Source organism: Macrosteles quadrilineatus, unplaced genomic scaffold (assembly GCF_028750875.1).
Source record: "Macrosteles quadrilineatus isolate MER2022 unplaced genomic scaffold, UCM_ALF_1.0 Scaffold_6__1_contigs__length_79288215, whole genome shotgun sequence".
NCBI classification, from domain to species: domain Eukaryota; kingdom Metazoa; phylum Arthropoda; class Insecta; order Hemiptera; family Cicadellidae; genus Macrosteles; species Macrosteles quadrilineatus.
The window spans coordinates 37,633,444-37,650,617 of NW_026542599.1; the positions used below are offsets into that span (position 1 = coordinate 37,633,444).

Below are 17,174 nucleotides of genomic sequence, written 5' to 3' on the forward strand. Positions count from 1 at the left end.
TTGTCAACTTTATTAGTTTTTAATCTGTTTCTGTACGTGTATTGTACGTCTTATGAAACATACGCCTATATAGTAACGAAAGAATATCTACAACTATAGGATAAGATAAAACTAACCTTCTTTTCTTACAACAGCCGCAATCTTGCCCAGTGAAGAAAAATCGCAAAAAAAGATTTTTACGTCCGAGTTACGTACTAAATATCGTATCAATTCGACCATCTGGCGACTGTTGCGTAGTAGACTAGAAGGTGATAATTGAGAACAATTGACGTCAAGTGATCTGTTTACTTGGATCTGTGCGTCGGCGACAAGCGTTATCCGCGGGGGGGGGGGGGTTAGCGATATCAGTGATATGGGTTATGTATACAGAATGTCCAGTAATCAAAGATCCAAACCCAGGGAAATGGTTTAAAGAGTCAAAACGAAGAGATAATCATAAAGTATGACATTTTTCCCCAAAAAACGCTTCGTTTACCAGATATCCGCAATTTAGCATTTTTTCACAACAATAAATTACTTTGAACGGATTCAACCAATCTTTATGAATGTTGGGGAATGTGTTAAGGTACCCTGGGCTAGCTAAGGGAAACTTAATCTTGGTCAATTCTAAAATTTTGTTATCAAATTTCATGAAAACGGACGATTTAATCAACGTTTTACAAAACATATCATATAACATAAAATACGTTTTTGGACTTGCAAACCCAAATTCAATGGATGGATTTGGGTAATATGAGTGTTATAGAAAATAATTAATATGAATGCAATAAAGGATTATGTAAAGCTTGATATGGTTGATGTAGATATTAGTACTTTGAAATGGATGTTATAAATATGATTCAGGTGAAATGGTTGATATAAGTGGGTAACCAATATGATAATGTCATTAAAATTGTTTTTCTCTCCTTTGAATACAGATTGCATTTAAATACGACACAATAATAATAATAATAATAATAATAGGTCCATTTTAACTAATAAAAAGCCTAATAAAATCATTTCTTTAGAAAATACAATACACTGAAATAGATAATAAAAGTGTAAGCATTTATCATCAAGAGCGTTGCACTTTAAGTAAAACTATATAATAGTTAATTAAAATGTCATTTAATCGTTTGAAATATTTTAAAGGGGATCAACTTAACTAGTATTATAACAGAGAAGGGAATAACACGTATACTCTTTTCTTTGGTACTATAAATTGATTATCCAGGGATTAGGGATGTAGTAATTATTATTTTAGACTAATACATTACCCACTAGGACTATTTTCTGAGACGTCTTACCTGAAAACAAATAAACTTTATTAGAAATTGTATAACTAACAAAGAAACGTTGAATCTCATATTATTTTAAAATACCATGTATAGTTTGCGGCATTATATTCTGCTAGTAAAGGTCTTTAATTTGATGTGCATGTCAACCTATGCTTCTATTTAAGATTTCCTTCTGACTCCTTGCGGGACGTCCCCATGATATGACAGAAAATTGATAGTTCCTTAAAAAAGTAGATTTTTAGATGTGGTGTTGATGTGAAAAATCTTTAATTGATTTATACGTTGTCGTTTAGAGAATATTTAACCGGTCCGGGACTTTTGGGACAGTCTGTATAGTACGTAAAGCCCCCCATACACTATCCAACATGTTAGTCTTTGCACTACTATAAGCCGTTTAGAGTGCGTGGCTATCATTATTGGTTAATTAGAAAACAGGAATATTGGAAACCTCGGCAAGCGCTTCTCGTGGCGCTGTCCAATGGTGCAAAATATCTACTGAAGCCCGAGCTGAGGTAAAGCGCACCTGTTTTAGAATCTCGAACCTAAAGAGGTTGATAACAGCCAATTAATGTTACGATATTTATTTATCGGATGTTGCAAAACTTGCGTGGTTTGTGTAGTTTCGGGTTGTTATGAGTAGTGTGTAATACGATTAAAGAGATTTATATATCCAAACTTTCTCTTATATTTGTATTACTTTTAAATGCCTGTGTAAATTTCCTTGGTTGCATTCTTTCACCGTGTTTCTTTCTTTATGTAAATTTGTCTCTAATAAATAAACAATCGTTTGTACTCAACCCCTCGATATTCAATCTCTTTTATACATCTTCATCCCACAGGGTAAGTCTTGATAAAAAATACTTAAGCTGCGCGCGCACTACGGCGGCACGGCACGGACGGGCGGGCGGCACGGCAATTTTTAAAAGTTAATAACATTGAATGTCATATGAGTGCGCCCACTACGGCGGTACGGCTGGCAACGGACGTTCGGCAGCTTCCGCCGTTTGTTAAAAAGTCCGGGAGACAGAACTCCAGGACATTTCCGAGCTGCCGTGACGCCCGTACCGACCGGGAGCACTGCACACCGACCGGGCGGGCGGCACGGGACATCCGCCATTTTCAACTGATCTCTGTCAAAGTAGCAGTGTTTTCGTATGTGGTAAACATAGATGTTAGTAAGTTGATTTTTCTCGTTGAAAAATACCCGAAACTGTACAACAAGCGACATCCGGAATTTTTTAATAACGTCCGACGTGACAATATATGGGCAGAAATATGATCTATTGTGAAACAATCAGGTAAGTTTTACACATAATCCTTATACAAGATCAGGAAACAAGGTGTGGAACTATCCAAAACTTAGTCTTTTCCTGTTTATGTGGTGTATCTAAAATCTTTGCTTGCACCTTCTTGTCTCCTCTTCCTCTGCTAAAATTAAACCTACTATCACCACTTTTCTACATCCATCTTTACTCACAATTTTAGCTCGTAGACTGTCAACTGTCCTAAATTGCGGATGTGCGGATGTCCCGTCCGTCCGTCCGTGCCGTGGCGCCCTAGTGCACGCGTAGCTTTATTACATTATATACAAGTCTTGCATTCACCGTCATAAGTATATCGTTATATGCCATTAAGCGGTAAAACACTATACCAGGTAATTTTCTACAGGTACTTCCCTGAAAAACAAACATTGCCCAAATTATCCGACCAGGATACGCTACATACCGGCCTTGCGACACTTAGCGCTAAAGACCGCCCAAACGCCGCCGGCGCGCCTACTTCATATAAACGGTCCAGATAGCCTTATCACTTAACCTTTACCTTATAATCGCCTTCACATTTTGTCCGACCTTCACCATGTGTCTCGCCCCCACAGCCTACTGTCAGCTTCCCGTTCGGTTGTCAAATAAACAATTAGCCACTGTCCACCGCGAAAACGAAACTGGAAGGAAATCACCAGGCAATCACCAGCTGATTAAATGTCATGAAAATGTAAATTAAGTCGTCTAATCTACTACATTAGATATACTTCAACGTCAGAGTACATAAAATAAAACCGAAAATAGGGAGTCTTGAATTTACAAAACACCCCAAAATAATATTATGTTATATTGGGATGATTTTACATATTTTAAGAATACGCACTATTACAAACAACAAAGGGATTCTAAAAAAATATTTAATTAAAAAACAATAGTTTATCAGTTATGTGCACTTCGTGCAGTATACAATATGTTAAAGGTACTAGTTCTATTAATTTGGATGGACTAAGCTGAACGAAAAATATTTATTTTATTGTTTTAATATGATACTAGTAAGACATGTAAATTGAGAAAAAAATAAATATGGGGGCACAGACAGAATACAAAATATTATTTGAATTCTCGTTAACATAACCTAGTAAAATAAATAAATAAAAATGTGATAATCAATATTGTGCATTATAATTAATTGTTGTTCCATTAGATAACCACGATACTTCAGAGTTTTACAAATAGCATTTAGCCTACCAGAAAAAAATACTAAAAACCAAAAATACTCATCTCAGTGGATATAACTTTGATGAAAGAAAATTCAACACATAATATTTAAAAGTACCGAATCTAATGTACCTAGTTTACATAAAAACGAGTCTCTTTTATTAAGACACATTGGTTAGCCTAATTTTTCACAACCCTCACCAAATCATTATCACTTTCCTCGGTGAAGTGATTTTACGTGACTTTCTATGACCTTTTTCCTCCCCATTAACATTAAACTATGCGAATCCGATATCAATGGGATTTCGTCATTTCGCCAATAATCGCTTGAACCAACCATTAGGATCAACATTGTGTAACTGTACGGAAATAGAGCAGTTATGTAAGTGATAGATAGCACACTTTGTAGCTTAGTCTTATCTCGACCGAATTGTTTTGTTGTAAATCAAGTGGCAGATAAACACAATGTTTACAGTTATCAAACCTCGAGTTGTATTCACTTTTAAGCAGAAAACTTGCAGAATTCATACACAATAAAATGCTTAAATTAATCAGACCTCGAGTTGTATTCACTTTTAAGCAGAAAACTTGCAGAATTCACACACAATCAAATGTTTACCGTTATCAGACCTCGAGTTGTATTCACTTTAAAGCAAAAAACTTGCAGAATTGATACACAATAAAATGTTTCCTACAGTTATCATCTTTGAGTTGTATTCACTTTAAAACAGAAAACCTGCAGAATTCATACACAATAAAATGCTTACATTAATCAGACCTCGAGTTGTAACCACTTTTAAGCAGAAAACTTGCAGAATTCATACACGATAAAATGTTAACAGTTATCAGACCTCGAGTTGTTTTCACTTTTAAGCAGAAAAGTTGCAGAATCCATACACAATAAAATGTTTACAGTTAAACAAAGTTGTATTCACTTTCGAGTATAACATTAATTTTGTATACCCAATACAGTAAATGAATGATAAGTTTAAACTAGTTTGGCACGTAAGCCAGTTTGTACACTTTAAGGATTAGAAAGGAGTAATAGTTTCCTGTAGCTAAATTGATCAATGCTAACTGATAAGCTATTGTCATACGCAAAGACCAGGCTCAAGTGAGGACTTAGGCTAGTTTTGTATAATAATGTCAAATTCGTTTAATTCATCCTCCAAGAGTGTGCTTTTGGCAATTGTAATTGTTTGTGTATCCTACTAATGCTATAAATGAGAAAGTTTAGATGTAAGTATGGAATTTTGTGACAAGTAAACGCGAAAAATACTAGTCGGATTCGGCTGAAATTTGGGGTGATGATAGCTCACACTCGATTAACATATAGGCATATTGATATCTCAAAACTTCTTTCAGGCTCCGCCCCAGTGGGTCCTGAGTTCCCTATGTTGTATTCACATTTAAAAAGAATTAAACAATTTTGTCAGCTGATTCAACCAAACAAGTTGGTTCTATGATATTCAATAGCATTAAAAAGTTATAAGGTTTACCGCCAGGGTGCAGCACTATTATATTTTTTGCAATTATGATAACAGATAATATTAAGTAAACAGCATCAAAAAGCTGTGATACACAACGAGAACTGTCAAAGTAGGATTGTTTAAAGTAATTTTTATGTTTTTTATTTAATACATAATTTGTGATAGGCTATTGTGTGAATGTTTGATCATTTACTTTTTTATATTGTTTAGGTCCAGTGGTAGAACAGAATGGCTATGGTATATGTTTAATACTATACTATATCTGTAATACTTTAGTATACCGTAAATATAACAACAAAATCGGAACAAAATTCTATCAAGCCTTATCCTCCCCCATTACAAACGCAAAACAAGAGTATAACTGCAATAAGCGTTTTGTATACGCCAACCCCGTACGAAGAACGGGTACTCTGCTAGTATGTAATGTTTTTAAGCAATGTTGAACAAACTTAATAGAACAAATTTTTGACTTATACATTTTCAAAAGGTTTGACAGTTTAATCCGGGAGTGGTTCATATAACTATGTCCTATCTCTGACATCCATGCTTCGACAGTGGCTAGAATGATATAACAATATGTAAGACCAGCGGTCACGGGGTAGCGGATTTTTATCCTCCTGGAATTTTACCCCCTGGGCAAACGTGACGTCACAAACCAGGGGGTAAAATTCCGGCCGCGAACTTTTGAGTTTCGCGACATCAGCTCGATGGATTAAACGCGGAATTAAACATATATTTTCACGGTTGTGAGTTTAATCAGAACACATCAAATTATAAAAACCTAGAATGTACGGCCCGGATTTTTACCCCCGGAATTTTACCCCCCGGAATTTTACCCCCGGAATTTTACCCCCCGGAATTTTACCCCCCGGGATTTTACCCCCTGGCCAGATATAAATTAGTGAGAATGATTAATTATCGTCATTCAGTTTTAATTTAATGGTAAACATTTTATTATTAAGTAGCCTATCTTAATTTATATGCAACATTAACTAATCGAACAGGGTTTTAATATTAATTTTGAGATTCGAGTGTCAGGATTCGATCTTTGAAGCCAACTGTTGGTTAATATGATCAAAATAAAACAGCGAATTCTGTTTACTTAGTTGAGATTACAAAATAAATAAATAAAGATAGGCTACTAAATAATGAAATGTTTACAATTAATTAAAAACAGAAATAAGAAAATCAATCATTCAATTTCTAAAATCAGCCAAGGGTTAAAATTCCGGGGGGTAAAATTCCGGGGGGTAAAATTCCGGGGGTAAAAATCCGGCCCGTACATCTTCAGTTGCCTAAACGCTAGTTAATTTATATGGACAGGGGGTAAAATTCCGGTTTTTATCGCTAATCTAATTAATCACGCTCTGACTATTTTCATTAGGCTTCCAAATCCGCGGGGGTAAAATTCCGGCCGCGAACAAACTTTTGGCCACTCAGGTTACTACGTCATAGTGACGTCAGCTTTGCCCAGGGGGTAAAATTCCAGGGGGATAAAATTCCGGCGACCCGCGGTCACGTGTAAAGACACCGTACGTACTACTGTACCACCCAATAAAAAGTGGGGACTACTCCTTTTTTTATTATAAAACGACTGAGTTAAGTACAAGTTTGATGGCGACAACTGTGTTGAAACCATGGTTGAAACTACAATGTTTGCTATTAACTGAAAGCTTATCTACAAGACAGCAATGCCACAATGTGTTTACCACAGCTGTTATGAGGGGTCAAAGTGCGCGGAAACAGGCTGACCAACCTCACAAACAAGCTACAAACACTCTTGCCAACTCAACGACAGAAAACTCAAACAAAACTGCTCTATATATCAAATACAGACGGACAGTGATCGTATGCATTGCGCATAAAGGGCTTTAGAGTTGATTTAAGGAATTGACCATACTATACTGCACAATACAAATTTTACTGCTATCGCAGCATACCTTCATTGTTACAAAATCACTGCTGCTTTATTAGAGATAGTGATTATGTTAAAATGTTGACCGTGGAGGAAATCAATAGTTGTTTTTCTGTTCAAGCCAGTAAACTTCAAATTAAACAACAAACTAGGCCCTAGCAGATACCAAGCATAAAAAATAAACATAGTTGTGTATTTATTTTAGATTATGTATGTAAATTATTGTTCAAGTACTTAAACCTTGGTCAGGGACAAAATGTAAAAAGATATCAAACAAACAGTGACTAGACTTTTATCAGTTTCTTAAATACGATATAAAACGATTGGGCGAAACTCATATGTTAAATATAAATTTTAATAAGCACTAATAAAATTGCCCTCACAACAAAAAGATCCTGATCTCTTCCCCTCTTGTTTAATAGGTTTTAAGGGTTTGTTCCTCGAAAATATGCCAAGATGTACCTGCACAAGTCACATGTACTAAAGTGATGGAATACAAAAAATCCGGCGTCAATCTCCTAAATCAACAATTTTGTTCCACTTGACAATATAATTTCTAAAAAGGGGCGCAGCTTTCAACAAGATGAAGACATCATCCGCCTATGAATATGTCATCACACATCATAATTTAACTAATCAAATCATCATATTCCGGCATAATACCGGGCGGGGTCCCACCTGTCATCACGAGTATATAGATATCAACGCGTATGTATATGTCAGTTATATATACTCGTAGTCCACCCACACCTCCAGCTGACAGACGGTTTCCCGCCGTCGCGCGTCGCGGTAAACTGCCATTTCCGGACCGGATACGCGAGCATTCCCGCTATTTTGGACATGATACCGTAATTAGTGGACACGTGGGTCAATCCATATAGAAATTTTTGTTTTAACCTAATTTCTATTTTTTTATTTTTTATCTAGGAACCTCGAAGTCAAACAGTAAATGTTCACTTACGTTTAAGGAGTATGTTTTATCTACCACAAAAGTAATTATTTTTATTGTCTACAAACTTATGAAGTGGACTTTAATTAGTTTTATCAAATCGCTTTGAATTAAAGGTCCTGGCTAATAAAATAGCATAATTTATTCAGTGACAAAGCTAAAGTCATCAATTATTCACATGAAAAAGTAATTCCACGGACAGTACAAAAAAGGAAAATATCTGTTATCTTCAAATAAACGAAAAATACATAAACTATTTCAAAATTGCGCATCGTTAACCAGTAAAATAATCTAAATCGAGTACCGTAAACTAAGCATTTGATTATTAAAAGCTAAAAATTAAGAAATAGAAGTACAGTAGTAAGAAGGCAGGAGGAAAAAGAAGAAGTAGTCACTTGGTTAGTTGTTTAAGATAATTAAACACTTGCAATGATTAGTGTTCAAAATTAAAAGTGAACTTTTTACGACATCGGTACCAAATAATATAGCGTCCAAAATACAGTATAGTGAATCATCCTAGGCACAGTAGATCCGAATCCTGCTGGTATTTCCTGACCGACATTCCTACTACACAACAGCGGACTTCACAGAACACAGCGTGCTAGAATGAATCACCGGATACATTCACTGGATGAATCACTCGGGGATACGACGGTGATTATCTGACTATCAATAACCCCTGCCCAGCAAACCTGCAGACATAAACAAAATTAAATTTAAAATAGTTAGATTTTTACCAAAATATTACCTTAACAACGTCTTAACTCATTATTTCATAAACTGCCCTTTAAGGTCGTAATTCCTTTTTTAAAGGGAACTTTCCATATACCTAATGTTAAAAATAACTCAGCTGTACTTACTTTTATGTTATTCTTTCAATTTATTCCCTTATTAAAATGAGGTGTGATAATTTGTTTGTATTACTGTATTCTGTTTTGTTTATTTCAGCTTAACTTAACCAATCAGTAGTTTTATTAATACTTATGAAGACAAACGGGTTGAAGCCCGTGTGTCACAGCTTTGACTAGTCAATGGTAACAGCCAGTTTTTTTTTTTTTTTTTTTTTTTTTTTTTTTTTTTTTTTTTTTTTTTTTTTTACTTGTTAAATCTTTAACATGGTAATATTGTAAATACCTCTTTCTATAGTCAATGCGTGTATCGAAACAGAGAGCTAATTTCAAAATCACAAAATTGTTTGCATCAATAAAAGTGGGGAGTGGGCAAAATCGTGGGCGGCAACGTGATATAAGATAAAAAGGTTCTTGAAATGCGTAGGAGCCGCATCGAGCTTGTCTGAGTGCAGTACTGGGAATTGTAAATATATCTTTAATAACATGAACGAAGTAGTGATTCATAAATATCTTCTCTTTACACCATTGATCGCGCCTTTGGGTGTAATAAGCGAAATAGTTACACATTAGATTTGTTAAGTTTGAATGGACGTCAGAGCTCGTAGTCAGGCTTTTTAATTACCTCTATGTAATATTTCATTTCATTTCATTCATTATTTAGTATTAATTTTTTTTTTATGTTAACTTTTATTCATACACCTAATAATCACTCCTCAGAAAGGCTGCCCTAATATTCATTTTCCTAATTTATATCATTTCATTAATATGTTCAATTAATCATTAATAATATTCATTCCATAGCCTATATTTTTTTTTCAACACCCACAACCTAATTATTTATTAAATATGTAAGAGAATTGCAATACATCAAAATTTCTTATAATATCATTTCAAAATTAGTCCTTAAGGAATCAAAATTTAAGAAGCAGTGAAAGTGATCCCATGTGTTCAACAATCAGTGATGTGAACATTGGAATTGAGAGAGAAGGAAGCCATTGAGAAGTTGAAATTATTAGAAGAAGGACTCAACATTTTTACCTAAGTTAAATCAAATTCATTTATCAAGAATCAAGTTCATTTCAAGTTTCAAGTTATATCATATAGTAGCCTAAACCTCAAGAGGACTCAACTCAATCATTATCTTCAAAATTAAGTATAACCTTTTCTTTAAACTCTTTTAAATTTTATACTAATTGGACTTACCTTTTGGACAACACCAAAATTAGATTTTCCATTGTTGAGATTGTGTAAATTTAACACTTTAATTAGGCCTATTTGGACGCTATTAAATTTATTAATTATCAGCATTCAAGCCAGCACGACACCCTACCCTGAGATAGATCCCATCTAAATTATTTGAACCTTCAAGTTATTATTCAAATTTATCTTTTATTTCAATTTAATTTCAACACCATACACCATTGTCAATCCTTTCATTGTAACGTCAAGCCTTTTCTCATTGCATGTTAATTGTTCATTTGTTTAAATAAAACCCATTTTGTAATCCATATCTTTGTTAACTTATTAACTTTAAACATTTGTAGAATAGGCCTAGCCTAAATGAATATTGTAAGGTGAGTTTACAATATCTCCTTTTTGTTCTACTCTTCGTTATTTTGTTCAATATTTGATCTGACCTTTTAGCGAATTTCCCATATAGAGAATAAGCTATTACCGTAGTACTCGTGGTAAGACCTGGACCCGAGACCGATTTACTTTTTCGTTATGAGGTCCCTAGAGGCCAAAACCACCATCCATTCAAATGCATCTATCTATATGTCCTTTAGCACGAGAACTCGAGCAAATATGATCCGATTTTTATTAAATTTGGTATAAACGTGTAAACCTAGGCCTACATGTATTCGACCGAGTTCACGAACTGCATGATCGGACTAAGGGAACGAGGGTTAATGGGGGTAAAAATTGGGTTAAAATTTTTTTACCCAAAAAACATAAAATTTTGCAATTTATTTCCAAACCATTTTGTATAGCTTAAAAACAAATAATTTAGTAGATTGAAGAGTTATTACGCGCCTAATGGCTACGAAGAAAATTCAAAAAAATTGAAAATTGAAAATTATCATGTTATTCAAGGAGAATACGTATACTGTTGTAGTTTGATTGTTTATGAACATATTTTAATCAAATTTGGAAAATGCATTTATTTCTTACTAAACTATTAACATTTTTAAAAATAACCCCTTTTTACCCTCCCTGTTGCAGCAAACCTAAGTACTCGTTAAACCATTCTATTTAAATAGGGAACAAAATAAATTTGATAAGTATACGCACATATTTTAGTGTAAATCCAGTCAGGAAATTCGATTAGTCTGCAGGTTTTCTGCGGTGGGGGTATTTGTTTCTTGGAGTATTTATTTTTTTTAAGACCAACTACATCAGGGATGAAATTTGCATCCCTGACTTCCCAATCCAGATTTAAGGGTCGCTATTGGCACGTTGGAAAATCTCTTGGTCGCTAGCGGCACGGGTCGCATCTGGAACGACACCACCCTGGTGGCACTTCTCGCCTTTACCGTCGTGATTGCTTTACAATCCGCCATCAACCATCCTCAAGGTGACATAACGTTACCAAGCTATAACCGTGGGAGTGAAAGAGTATCGCCTTCAATGCTCATCCTTGTAAATTTCTCCACACGTCTAGCTAGAACACGAGATAAATCCACCCCAACAGAGTTAAATCATTCATTCAAACAACATCCTATAGTCCGATCACGCTGGTTCGCGAACTCATTCAAATAAATGAAGATTTACATATTTGTACAGAATTTCATCGAAATAGGATTTTTGCTCGATTTAGCGTGCAAAAGGACAAATATATTATACGAATTTGAACGGATGATGTTTCTTTTACCTCTGGGGACCTCAAAACGACAAAGTAAATCGGTCCCGGTTCCAGGTCTCTCCATGATAAGAATTACTGTAATAGTTTATTCCCTATATGGGAAATTCGCTAAAACCAATCCTAGTTCCGATGAGAGCAAAGATAGCAGTTGCCATGTATACAACACACTTAAAACAGACCAAAGCGAGGTGAGCAGAACAGTAGCCCGTGGACTAAATCTATGTAAACTTATGTAAAAGCGAGGAAGTAGATGACTTAATGCGGTCAGTCTCGCCGTTGGTCGACGACGAAGTTATATCTTGTGCAGACCGGGTGAATTTACCTCATCACTGGCATGAGATTTTGGCTAGTTCTATGGTCCTCAAAACATATTTTTGTCCAACCTTCAATCCCTATAACGGGGGCTCGGGACCGTTAACACATTACTCCAGTCTAGGCCTAGAGAGTTGAGGCATCTATATTAATAGGAAAAATGTTTCTAACTTTTTTTCTCAGCTGGCGTGCATCGCAGGGAAAATCTACGCATACTGTTAGAAAGATATTTTCCTGTAGATGTGCAGAATATCTTTATAAATATAGGCTCACAAATAAGCACACAAAATGAATTTAAAATTTTGAAAATTTTACATGGGCTTAAGCTGTAAATATACATCTAGTGCAATACAATGTATATGAATTCACAGAAGCTGCTTTCACTGGGCGTTATGGGTAATATAACACAGGTTAGCATAAAACTGACCAGTCCGGTTATATTGGCCAGTGACCACATCAACGCACAAAGTCCATTCAACCACAGGACGTTATAACTTTATCCTGTGCCTCCTATTGTTCAAAAGTGTATACATTGTTATCTTAGGAACCTTACTTGCTGTATACAATAAAAATTTGCGTAGAGTAAATTATACATTCCCGCTCTAGAGCGACAATGAGCTGTTTTGCGTACTTTTTCCAGGCGAGGCAATGTGATAATTTCCATGCAGTGTTAGGAACATGACTATCGTTCTGTGTACAGTAGTAATTTGCCGTATACTGCACGCCTAACTGACCTCCACACAAACAGGCACAGAAACAGCTGTTTCTGGTGTAAAGCATTGTAACAACCGATGAAGAGATTCTCTCACTGATGTTGACCTCTGACACAACAATATCCTCCAGACACGTACACAGACTAGACGCTGACGTGGGATTGTTTGTCTCTGTGATGACATCAGTTTTGCAGTCAGTATCTTCACAAATACCCCCGTCGCAGCAAACATGCATACCAAGCCAATTTCCATCTCTCTGATTGGATTTAAATAGAACTGAAATATCCATTATGTCCGATCTATTCCCTTTTTAAAAGGGGGGAGTGAGCTTAGTGGTTAGAGTGCTAGACTTCAGTCCCGGGTTCAAATCCCACCAAATCACCAATGGATTTCATCTAAGTGATAATGCCGCAACCCCTAGGTCTAGCCTGAAGTAATGTGAAAAACAATCCCAGGCTCGTGCCTAGCGTCTTCAAATAATCCCTTTTTAAATAACTTTGTGTTTGACAAACATTCAGGTTTGCTGCTACATGTTAAGAAAGGGTGTTTTTGGTGCATTGTTAATAGTGTGTTATAAAATAATGACATTGCTCAGTATGATTAAAGTATATAAAAATATACATGGAGGCAACTATTTTACTAACTTGAAAATGTTAAATGTATGCACTTTTTTATATATCCCCGTAACCAGCGTAAAAACGCTTAAATGAACTAAATAATTTACTTTTTAAAGCTTTACAACATAGTTTAGATAGAAATTATTTTTTTTAAAGGTCTAAAATGGGAAACCCAATTTTCACTCTCCAACCAGCAAACCTCCCCAAAACCCCTCTTCTCTTAGTCCGACCTTGAACTCATTCTGTGCTCTAAAGGTTTGCAAACTTAATCAAGTTCATCCAGTGCTTAACGTCCGTGCAAAATTTAATCAAAATGGGACCACAATTACTCGAATTATCGTGTTCACGGACACGTAGTGTAAAAAATTTGAACGAATAGGAACACAAAATCTATAGTGTAGTAGTGTCTATAGTTTTGGACATCAAAATAGAAAGGTAAAAAATTCCCATGTGTCTTACGAAGCAACCTAGGGCAATATAGTGCTAGGTACTTCCCTGTAGGGGAAATTCACTATTAAATGTTTACAAAATGTAAACTTTATAATACGATTTGACAGCGACGATGTAGCAAGGGAACTACACATTGTAATGAGTCATTGTACACTATGACGTGGAAGTCGCTAATAACCCAAATACACACCTCACTACGGCGACATTGTGTATGTGACGTTAGGTCTTATGGCAACCATCCACGCGACCACGATGATAATTGTAGAAATCACGCTGAAGTGTTCGCTAATCATTACACCACGTACATGACGTAGTTTCACATGACAAGAGCTTTAACCTCCGTCCCGTGATCGCAGTGACGTAGTTCGCTAATCGTTGTAGGCGCCGACTATCTCAATTACGTCTAACCTCCATTGATAACAAGACAACCACGTAGGCCTACCCGTCAGTGAAACGTACAGGTGTTCCGTCAGTAACGAACATCGACACTTCTGTTTATGTATATTCAGAAATTGCATCGGTAAAATTTGATAATTAAATTACCAACGTCATTACAAATAATTTTGGACATTTAGCTTACTCGAACGATATCAAAACAGAAACAAAAAGCTGCAAATATGATCTTGAGGGTCCAAAGAGCGTTTGAAGGCTAGAATAACACAAATAGTGACATAAAATTCACTATCGTGAGCGTTATCATCTGTTGTTGTGATAGCACTCGAGAAACTCGCTGAAAACAACTTTATGATAACGGGCTAATTACAAGCTTAATTGCAACTTTAGTAGGCAAATGAACTAAAATATTGAACATTCGTTAATTAGTTTGAATTTAAAATTCTAGCTTGGTAACTTTTGATTTAATTAGCACGCGATGCACGTCAACTGACGCCAAGTCAATACCATTCATACTTTCCCTCCGATATTTTCTACAGAATACTTTGAAATTACTGTAGCAGACCCTGTGGTCGGCACATTCTACGTTATATTCCATTCCAAACAAAAAATGTTATAGTTGGTTCACATAAATGGGGATGAGTACCGCATATCTATAAGTAGCCTGACCTTTGTTTTAGTTGATTTTAAAATAGGGAAATCGTCAATGTTTATCATTCAGGAGAAAAGTTGCAGGAATATTTCATACCTCCGTAAATAGAATGCGTGTGTAAGTATACTACAGTAGTCATTTTAGGGGTCCCCTAATTAGTTCACCTTTAAAACTATTTTTGTCAAATATAACGATAAACTTACCAACAATAATTGATTGCCCCTGGTAAAAAATAGTATATATAACACTATGGGCCTATAAGATACCTTAAAATAAAATTAAAATAAAGAATAACGTAGCCGGGAATTTTTTTTTTTATTAAAAAATCTTATAGAATTAAAAATATATTTGCAAATTTCAAAGTGAATGGTACTGCATTATCTAATAACAAGATAAAATCTAGAAAATGCGTAACATAGTGGCATCCCCATTTTAAATAATTGATATAATTGATAATAATTTGTATAGGATTTACATGACTAAAAATATTTTGTATTTTACCAATATAAACTGAGATTAGCAGCGTACGTATGAATCTTATTTAACTGATAGCAATAACTGTTCTCAAAAGTAATCAAAAACAAAAAAATGTATGGATAAAACGACACGTTTTCAACAGCTGAATGACGATTGCCTTTTAGCTAAGTTGCACGATTTCCATTATCAAAGGTTCATCCTAGGTCACATTCAGTGAATATTTCTGTTATCTTGCAGTAATGCCAAGGCTTTGTGATAAGTGAAGTGCATCTTGCAAACTCTAGGGGTTTTTACTGGCGGAAGTCAAGGCTGCTAACCATGTTTCTTTGAATGAACAACTGATTATTTTTATTTCTAGGTTCTATTCGAACTTCAATTAGATTAATTAAGTATTAGCTTTGGTCATTGATATAACTTGATTGACATTCGGTCCCTCATATTTAAGCTGTCGCAAATGTTTTAAATTAAAATCGACACTAAAGTAAATTACTAATTTCTGTCGCTTATACGTGAATATTTGGATCAATTCAACCTGAATGACTACGTATTGTTAGCTATGTCATATTTTATGTCGTCAACTATCTAAATAACAAAATAATTAAGGGAAAATAGAGTTTTAGACACAACACGAACTGTGAATTATTAATTAGCCTATATTTTTTTTAAATAGAAACAACTGGAAACAGCTGGTCCACACAGATGCCTTTCTACTTCAGTACCCGGCCTGAAGTTTCAGCATCCAAAATTAATTATATCAGTATTGACTTCAAAGGTGTAAAATCCATTTTTTGTGTTCTATTACTATGCTGTGTTTATGTACAAATTTACTAACTTTTCATTCAAGTAGACAAACTAGAATACAGGTAGTTTTTGGATTAGCCTATCAGAGTGTGTGCTATTGACGAAGGTTTATGTCCTTTCAATTACGAACAGATAAGCCTACGTATTGCCAAAATATAATTGTAGTTAGCCTAAGTAATAGCATTCACTTCTACTGTGTACATTTTTTAAATAGGCTATGAACCAGTTGTAGAGAATTTTCCATTCAAATTCAACATCGTTGAAAGAGACAGTGACAAACAAAAAAGCCGACAAGCATAAAATGGTGTTAACTAACTTTGCCCGAAGTAGAATAAATCTCATCATGTTAAATTTTAAAAGTAGAATCAACGTGTTGGCCCAATTGTGTTTATTGCAAGCAGAATCCTAAAATAAAATGTAACAGCGTATAAATGACTTGCAAGAGATCGTTTGGCAAGCGCCTGTTTATTGAGTTGTATCCGTGCTATTGTGTATTGACTATTGGGGCTATTGGTAGCAGATCAGGTCTAATGATTCACCGTAGCTGACTCACTGTTTTGCCACTACGAAATACGAATATAGGTAATATAGCTTCGGCATGCCCTTCCACAACGGATAATAGTAAAATAGCATGCCCATGTTTTTACCATTTTTTAAATTTGTGCTCTAAAAACACAAATTGAATTAAGTAAATGCGGAAAAATTGTCGCTCAATGTGGCGGGGAGGAAGACGTCATCACCAGCGGCAGTTTTTCCTCATTTACTCAGGTGTTTTAGAGCACAAATTATAAAAATTATACTCTATATTGTTTTAGCACAAAATAAGCACCAAATCAAGGATTTGCTTTTATAATTTGTGCTCATTATGGTGACGCCACCTTCACGCGTGTGCGCTGCTGTTAATCACGGATTTGTGTCATCTTAGCCAATATTT

At 35.2% G+C, this 17,174-nt stretch overlaps 1 protein-coding gene across 3 annotated transcripts in view; it reads right to left on the reverse strand.

Moving 5' to 3' along the window:
- The window catches only part of LOC128996345 (insulin-like peptide receptor), a 137,192-nt gene that overhangs the window by 73,152 nt on the left and 46,866 nt on the right, over positions 1–17,174 (reverse strand). The window lies entirely within an intron of this gene.